This window comes from Bos grunniens, chromosome 6 (genome assembly GCF_055505025.1).
Source record: "Bos grunniens cultivar Pamir isolate PY7600 chromosome 6, Bosgru_T2T1.0, whole genome shotgun sequence".
In the NCBI taxonomy this organism is placed as follows: domain Eukaryota; kingdom Metazoa; phylum Chordata; class Mammalia; order Artiodactyla; family Bovidae; genus Bos; species Bos grunniens.
Window position 1 is genome coordinate 66,991,175 of NC_141170.1, and position 9,716 is coordinate 67,000,890.

The 9,716-nt window shown below is 37.1% G+C and overlaps 1 long non-coding RNA gene across 1 annotated transcript; it reads right to left on the reverse strand.

Annotated features, from left to right (window-relative positions):
• Positions 1 to 1,141: 1,141 nt before the first annotated feature.
• On the reverse strand, positions 1,142 to 3,678 carry LOC147370840 (uncharacterized). Its single transcript, XR_015166031.1, has 2 exons — positions 3,354 to 3,678; positions 1,142 to 2,222 (listed from the first exon to the last, which is right to left on the reverse strand). It is a non-coding gene; the product is annotated as an uncharacterized LOC147370840 (long non-coding RNA).
• Positions 3,679 to 9,716: the final 6,038 nt, after the last annotated feature.

The window sequence follows — 9,716 nt, forward strand, 5'->3', positions numbered from 1 at the left end:
AGGTCTGTATAGTCAAAGCTATGGTTTTTCCAGTAGTGATGTAGGGATGTGAGAGCTGAACAATAAAAAAAGGCTGAGCCTGAAGGATTGATGCCTTCTGATTGTGGTGCTGGAGAAGACTCTTGAGAGTCCTTTGGCTGGAAGGAGATCAAACCAGTCAATCCTAAAGGACATCAGTCCTGAATATTGGTTAGAAGGACTGATACTGAAGCGGAAGCTCCAATACTTTGGCCACCTGATACAAAGATCCAACTCATTGGAAAAGACCCTGACTCTGGGAAATATTCAAGGCAGGAGGAGAAGGGGACTACAGAGGATGAGATGGTTGGATGCTATCACCAAATCAATGGACATGAGTTGGAGCAAGCTCCAGGAGATAGTCAGGAATAGGGAAGCCTGGTCTGCTGCAGTCTATGGTGTCACAAAGAGCTGGACACTTGTTAAGAGAATGACTCAACACCAACATCAACCTCCTTGATTCTTGGGGCCTCAGGTGAACACAGAGCTGCTTAGCTCTAAGTTCCTTTCTCACCCAGCCCTGAACGGAATTCTGCATTGTGGGGCCTGGGGCCCTGAGGTGCTTATGCTCAAGTTGACAAGGGAAGCTGCTGCCATCTGTACCTCATCCATTGGTCCCTAGCTGGAGACTGTAAAAGAAATGTATACTAAGAACATATCATTATAGCATCATTAGTAATTGTGAAAAATTGGAAAATAAGTAAAAATTCAGCTACAAAGAATGATTAGCTGTATATGTGTCACATTGTATAGAAGATATACAAGGTATGACACTGCCAGTCATAAGGCATACCATTATATTTGTAACACCAAGGGTGAAGAAGATCTGGCTAGTTACAATTATAAAAGACAATAAATTATAGATCATACATAAATTTCAGAGATATAAAACACGAAAAATATATGAAAATTTTTATAAAAATCTATATTAGTTAAGTATAGTTTACCCGGGGGTATTTTAAAATATTGAATTGTTTTATGTGTATGCAGTAGTTTGAAAATAGTTGGGCATGTGCATGCATGTGTGTGTGTGTGTATGTATGTGTGTGTACATACACCTATAACAGGTCATGTGCTGGCAAAAGTTTGAGAACTTTTCCCCTGAAATGACCACTCCAAAGCCTTGTTTATAGTGTTTGTCAATTTTGTAGTATATATACTCTGCTATGCCTTATTACAAGCCACCAACATCATGTAACTTATGCAGATATGGGAAAAGATGCACACAGTTGACTTTTATAAGCCATTATGAGCCAGCTGCAGCATACAACTACAAATAACTATACAGTTCACGGCTATTCAAATTTTCTATGAATGAATCTATCTTTGTACCTCTCTCAGTTCAATTCAGTCAGTACAGTCTCTCAGTCATGTCCAACTATTTGTGACCCCATGAACCGCAGGACGCCAGGCCTCCGTGTCCATCATCAACTCCTGGAGTCCACCCAAACCCATGTCCATTGAGCCAGTGATGCCATCCAACCATCTCATCCTCTGTCGTCCCCTTCTCCTCCTACATTCAATCTTTCCCAGTGTCAGGGTCTTTTCCAATGAGTCAGCTCTTTGCGTAAGGTGGCCAAAGTCTTGGAGTTTCAGCTTCAACATCAGTCCTTCCAATGAACACTCAGGACTGATCTCCTTTAGGAAGGACTGGTTGGATCTCCTTGTAGTCCAAGGGACTCTCAAGAGTCTTCCCCAACACCTCAGTTCAAAAACATCAATTCTTCAGTGTTCAGCTTTCTTTATAGTAGAACTCTCACATCTATACATGACTACTGGAAAAACCATAGCCTTGACTAGACGGACCTTTGTTGGCAAAGTAATGTCTCTGCTTTTTAATACTCTGTCTAGGTTGGTCATAACTTTCCTTCCAAGGAGTAAGCGTCTTTCAATTTCATAGCTGCAAGCACCATCTGCAGTGATTTTGGAGCCCCCAAAAATAAAGTCTGACACTGTTTCCACTGTTTCCCCATCTATTTCCCATGAAGTGATGGGACCGGATGCCATGATCTTCGTTTTCTGAATGTTGAGCTTTAAACCAACTTTTTCACTCTCCTCTTTCACTTTCATCAAGAGGCTCTTTAGTTCTTCTTCACTTTCTGCCATAGGGTGAGGTCATCTGCATATCTGAGGTTATTGATATTTCTCCTGGCAATCTTGATTCCAGCTTGTTTCTTCCAGCCCAGCGTTTCTCATGATGTACTCTGCATATAAGTTAAATAAGTAGGGTGACACTATACAGTCTTGATGTTCTCCTTTTCCTATTTGGAACTAGTCTGTTGTTCCATGTCTAGTTCTAACTGTTGCTTCCTGACCTGCATACAGATTTCTCAAGAGGCAGGTGAATTTTCCACAGTTTATTGTGATCCACATCTCTTTACATGCATATGTATGTATGTGTGTGTGTATATATATATATATATATATATATATGCACATGTTACATATATATGCACATGTATATTTTTTAGAAAAAATGTCTGTATATATGTTGTGGGAGTTGGTATAAATTTGGAGTTCTATGTGTCATAGGCACAACACACAGAGTGTCTCCTTTTCATCCATAATATATATTGACCATGGTTGCTCAAGGCAGCCTAGAAATTAGTGATTAGTTGGTTACTCTCAATTATGGTCATGAACTTCTCCTCCCACCAAAATAGTTGGGTGTTTAACAGGATTCTATTGTACTATTCCCAAATCTGTTTAGACTGGTTGCACATTTTCTTATAATTAATTTATTTACTTAACAGTTAGACATGCTTATAAAATGTGAATGAAAAGAAACACTTTTTTGTTTCTGTGAAAATGAAATTAAATATATTTTTTATTATTTTTTTTTGAAATTAAATATTTTTATATAACCTAATGATGTTAAATTAAAAAAAAATATTGCTGCCACTTTGAAAGGAAGCAAGAAATAAATTAAATTTGGGGATATATATGCATATGTAAAAGTCTAACAAGAATCTGCATTCAAAAATTTTTTAAGGATTCTTAAGTACTTACTTCCCTTACATCAAAATTGGAAGTCAAAGAAGATATGCTTTATTTCAGAAAGCAATGGTGTTAAGAACATAGTAATAATCTATGAAAAAACTTCATATGTGGTGGCTTTGTAAGGTGTCAGTGGGGTGCCAGGCTGTACTCAGCTTCCCAGAGTTCCCTTTCCTTTACCTTTCTGGTTAAGGTAGGTCCCATGAGACATCTGGGCATTAAGTTTAAGAATAGAAGTAAAGCAGGGGCCATATTGATTTTTTATGCTCAGAAGTTCAAGTCAGGGTCATTAGGTACTTCTGTAGCTGACTCAGAGTGTCAGTCATTTGATGACTTACCTTGTTGGTATGGGGTTGCAGCTGATCTTATAGCTGCTCCAACTGCTCTTTGATCCTCCTTCAGACTCTGATTCCTGGGACAAGTGAGGGGTTAGTGCCAAGATGAAGGATGCCAGCTTCTCCTAAAGGACACCCACATCATCAAGGTTAAAGTTAGTGAGAACTGACATGGCCTCCAACCATTCAGTGAGTTCCTGCATATGCTTGTAGGGTTCATCTTGTTCACACTTATCTTCCCTTTCCAACAGCTTGCCTTGAAGAAGGCAAACCCCAGGTTTAGACAGGAAGGCAACTGGTATGCTGTGTTTCCAAATACAAATATAACTCAAACTCAATTTATTTACCGTTGATTCCCACTTTAACTATTTTTTTATCTGTATAACTGAAAACCACTCAACATTATGGTACCAGATAACAGGGCTTCTTAGATATACTTTAATACTCAATAATGGTCATTGTCAAGTTAGAAAAAAAAAAAAAAGCTTTACTATTATAAAGCTGAAGACTGTACAAATTTTATTTTTAAAAAAATGCTTTTATAACACCAATTTGGCAGTCCTAAAATACTGTGTCCAACTCTTTGCAAATCCATGGACTGTAGCCTGCCAGGATCCTCTGACCATGAGATTTTCCAGGCAAGAATACTGGAGAGGGTTGCCATGTCCTTCTCTAAGGGATCTTGCCCTCCCAGGGATCAAACCTAGGTCTCCCACATTGCAAGCCAGTTCTCTACTGTCTGAGCCACCAGGAAAGTCCAAAAAAAAAAAAATTGTATCCTAAAATCTAACACATTTCCACTATCTAGGCTAAAAGGATAATACAGCATGCAAAGATGAATAATGTAGGATGCTTATTACATTACCCTCAGTTAAAAAAATATTCAAACATCTATATTTCTTATAAAATAGAATAGTTAAGTAAATCAGGATAAACCTGTGTGGTGAAATATTTAGAAATTATAGAAGAAGTATCTAAGTTGTAGGAAAATATCAGTGATATAATTTAATTAAATCATTAATTTAATATTTTAATTGTCAGAACTATGATCCATATTTAAAGAAGGATGTCAAATTGCATTTATAATAGCAATTTGTATATATATATATATATATATATGTAGGTTTGTGAATGAATAAAAGACTTAAAGAAGATATTTCATAATATCAAGATAATTTTATCTGTGAATGAGATAATAGATGATATCATTTTATTTAAGTACTTCATTTTGCAATTTTTAATTTTCCAATTCTATATCTCTATTTCTTTTATAATGATAAAGTAGGTTAAACTATATTTCAAAATAAATATACCAGAATAAGAAAAGATACATGGAAACATGTTTTGTTTTTATTTTATAACAAATGACTATCATGTTTCACCCAAATTTTTATTATTATTTCTTAGATGCATAGAGTATATGAAACATGAATATTTTCACATCATTATTTTTTATACAAATGTAGAATCATTGTCCTAGGAATATAGTTCTCCCCTGTAAATTCACAGTAAAGACTAATATATTCAATGTATTAATCTACATCTTTTTTAAACTCTGGGACTGGCCATCCCTCCATAGAATTTTGGCACATCTCTCTAATCTCTAATCATCCCTGCCTTAACTCACCCAAATCTATGCCTTGTGTAACACTTCATCAATGCATTGTGCTTCCTTTCTTCATAATCTTGCACTATACTGCCTAGACCATGCCTAGAAAACTCTAAACACTTGAAACTCCAAATTGAATTTTCCAATTATATTCTTTTTCTTATGCTCTGAATCCAAATAGATCAGATATTAGATCATACTATTTTCTCATAGTCTAATGAACCCTATCGGTTTTATGCATTTTTTTTTTAAACAGCAGGTCCTGTGATTCACCACTTCCATATTTGTTGGCATTATCTTGCCCTCTGTTCTTCTTTAGTCTTCTACTCAGACTATAGGTCAAGTAAACCATCTTTTTGCTCTAAATCATTTATCCTTATACCTCTATTTTACCTATCCTGCAGTACAACTATATCAGCCCTAATTTATTTCTTGCCATCAGCCTTTCCTGAGAATTCTCTCTCACTCTAGTTTGATCATTCACAAATTCCTTTCAAATTTCTTTCACTCAATGTCAAATTCATTGTTTAAGCAGAAAGGTTTTGCATCCTATTATCTCAAGAAAATATAATCAACAAAGCATATTCTCAAACTACCTCAAATTTAATAATAATCTACATTCCTTTTTATCTCAGGGAACAAATATCACATCTCTTAACCAAGACCAATCTGACCAACAATACTCTTGCTTCTCCTATAAGCTTGTATCTACACAAATGTGTTGCTAACTGTCCATCTCTCCTTCTATACCAATAATTTATCTATCCCTCCAAAACTTAAGCACTTAAAACAACACACTTTTATTGTCTTGATTTTTATGGGTTAGTGTGACTTGATGAGGTGCCTCTTGCTCAGAGTATCCTGTGAGGTTGTAGTGGAATGGCAATGGTTACCTTCAGGCTGAATTGAGTGAAGACTGGCCTCCAAGCTCTCTCTGCTTCTGAGTTGTTGGCTCTGTTCTCAGAGCTCTTTTTCCTTTCTCATAAAAAGATGCATTTGAAGCTGTGTATTTTTCCCAGTCTACTTTCTGAATATAGGCATGTTGGGGGTTCCAAATACCTCTTTTTCAGTTTAATTGAGTGATGTTTCTGTGTATAAATAAGATTTAAAGCACTGTGTGGATCTTTTATAAATCTTGGGTTTCACCCTAATAGACAAATCTCTTAGATAGAAGTCTATCTCTACTTTGATTCCTGTTGAGAAGCCCAAAGGGCAACCCCCTTAGACTTCATAAAGACCCTATTGTTTGATTGAGAGGATCTTTGTACCACATCCTTCATCTCTTTAAAGGGCCTTTTATGTGACTGAACAGTACTCTGAGGCACCACCTTTGATCTCTCTGAAATCCTAATAAAGTATTTTACAGTCACACCTCTAGCTTCACCTTAATACCAAATGTGCCTGGTAGTGCCCTGGATTTGATCTTTGCTGGAGTCTTTTTTTTTTTTTTTTAATTTTAGCACTTTTCCCCAAAAAACATTGAGATTGCACTTCTTTTTTTGAGTAGTCTTCCCTCAACTTATTTCTTTCCTTTCACAGTTTACCCTAAATAATAAGAATAAACCAAATAGCACCTACCACGCTGGGCTTTGAAATCTCCTCATTTGTCTAGATCATTAGGCACATGCTCTGCTTTCTGCATGAGTGCAAATGAGTGTTTATTAGATTTGTCCCACTGTATAGCAATAATTGCCTTTTCTTCGGTTTTCAGAAATATTTTCTTTACTCATTCACAGGCTCATCAATGTCCTAAATTCTATGAACGTTGTGTTTTATTCCTTTTGAGTCTGCAAAAGCATTCCCTCAATATCCACTTCCTGGTTCCCGTGCCACTTCTACATAGAGGTTCAGAAAGTATCCTAATTCTAATACCAGAATCTAGGTTACTTATATAATTTACTCTTTTAAACAAACAAACATTTGATACTTTATCTCTCTTACTCTTTTAAACAAGCAAACATTTGATGATTGTGTTTCTGTTGGTCAGGAATCTGGGTGAAGGTTAGCTCAGTAGTTGTCTCTGATATCTTAAGAGTCTGTAGTTAAGCCATTGGCTGGGGTTGCAAGTACCTCAAGAGCTCTCTCTCCTAGATTCTGCTTCCAAGTGCAATCATTTCACCAGCTGCTTATAAAACGGCATGTGTATGGCCATGAAGTGAAAAGCAAGAGAGCAGGGGAGAGTCCTTAAAACAGAAGCCACAGTCTGTTCGTAATATGATCTCATAATTGACATCCTATTCATTCAGCCATATTCTATTCATTAAAAGCCAGTCAGTAAAGCCAGCTTACACTCAGGTGGAGGGCTTTAAAGAAAGGTGGGAATCTCTGGGAGCTCTTTCACAGATTGCCCACTACACCCTAACCACGATCTTATTTCTCTCCTTAAAGACACAAAAGAAGTTTCTACTCACCTGCCAGTCACTCAGTCTGTCAGGATATGTCTTCTGACTTTGTTATTTTGCTGGAAGTATAAACCAATAACTCTCTGGTTGCCAAATCCAGTGTTCCTTTTTAAGACTATCTCTCAGTGAAAAGATTAATCTTATTAAGATTCTCTCCCTTCCCCTTGCAACAAATGATATGATTATTCTAGTCTCAGTTTCCTTCTAGACTCTTGCTTCTTAGCTTCCTTCATTGTCCCTTCCTCTAACTTATCTTCAAATGGTGATCTTTGCCAAATCTATTTCTTTTTGCTGTGCATTTTCTTCAGGAAAATTTGATTTTTGTTCCATGTCTATCTCTTCCGATGTTTCTCAAATTTGTATTTCTATCATATGCTGTCTACTGGTATGCATGTTTTTATTTCTGATTTCTACACCTACCTTGTGACTAATCTACTCTGTATTATATAAGCAGCTCAGATTTAACCATGCTCTATATCATATAGTCAAAGCTATGGTTTTTCCAGTGGTCATGTATGGATGTGAGAGTTGGACTATAAAGAAAGCAGAGCACCAAAGAATTGATGCTTTTGAACTGAGATGTTGGAGAAGACTCTTGAGAGTCCTTTGGACTGCAAGGAGATCCAACCAGTCCATCCTAAAGAAGATCAGCCCTAGGTGTTCATTGGAAGGACTGATGTTGAAGCTGAAACTCCAGTACTTTGGCCACCTGATGCGAAGAGCTGACTCATTGGAAAAGACCCTGATGCTGGGAAACATTGAGGGCAGGAGGAGAAGGGAACTACAGAGGATGAGATGGTTGGATGGCATCACTGACTTGATGGACATGGGTTTGGGTAGACTCTGGCAATTAGTGATGGACAGGGAGTCCTGGCGTGCTGGACATGAGTTTGAGCAAACTTCAGGAGATAGTGAAGGAGAACCAAGCCTGGTGTGCTGCAGTCCATGGAATTGCAAAGAGTTGAATATGACTTGACAACTGAAAAACACAACATATCATATACGTGATTTTGGATTACCTAGGAAACATGTTAAATATAGATTTTGATTTAATAGATGCTGAGGAGTCCAAAATTAGGATTTCTAACAAATTCTAGGTTTTGGTTCTTAGAATTCTCTTTGAAAAGCAAAATTATAAATTATACTTATGTCTTATCCTCAGTAACAGCTTCTTCTTGTACTTCTTGTAATACTTGATCACTTAGTGAGAGCAACATTTGTCTTTATGTCCAACCTAATACTTGGGGGATTACACCAGAGTTTTCTTTTACTCTTATGCCTTCTCTGATTTGTCACAAAATCATGTATATTTAATTTCTATAATTTAGTTGAATCTGCCCTCTGATCTCCATTCACAGCTATTAATTCATTACTGCATATAGTAAAGCTTCATGTGGATTATTACAGAAAACTGCTGATCAATCCACTTGACTTTAAATATACCCTCCATCATGTTACAAGAATAATTTCCCTATATAATGTAAAGCTTGCATGCTAAGTCATTTAAATAGCTTATTTTGTGACTATTCAGTTCAGTTCAGTTGCTCAGTCATGTCTGACTCTTTGCAACCCCATGGACTACAGCACTGCGAAGCCTCCCTGTCCATCACCAACTCCCAGAGTTTACTCAAACTCATGTCCATTGAATTGGTAATGCTATCCAACCATCCCATCCTCTGTCATCCACTTTTCCTACTTCCTTCAATCTTTCCCAGCATCAGGGTTTTTTCCAATGAGTTGGCTCTTCGCATCAGGTGGCCAAAGTATTGGAGTTTCAGCTTCAACAGTAGTCCTTCCAATGAATATTCAGGACTGATCTCCTTTAGTATGGACTGTTTGGGTCTCCTTGTAGTCCAAGGGACTCTCAAGAGTCTTCTCCAACACCACAGTTGAAAAGCATCAATTCTTTGGTGCTCAGCTTTCTTTATAGTCCACTCTCACATCAATACATGACTACTGGAAAAACCATAGCCTTGACAAGATGGACTTTGGTGGCAAAGTAATGTCTTTGCTTTTTAATATGCTGTCTCCTTGGTCATAATTTTCATCCAAGGAGTGAGCATCTTTTAATTTCATGACTGCAGTCACCATCACTGCAGTGATTTTGGAGCCCCGAAAATAAAGTCTGCCACTGCTCCACTGTATCCCCAACTATTTGCATTGAAGTGATGGAACCGGAAGCCATGATCTTAGTTTTTTTGAATGTTGAGCTTTAAGTGAACTTTTTCACTCTCCTCTTTCACTTTCATCAAGAGGCTCTTTTGTTCTTCTTCACTTTCTTCCATAAGGCTCGTGTCCTCTGCATATCTGAGGTTATTGATATTTCTCCTGGCAATCTTGATTTCAGCTTGTGCT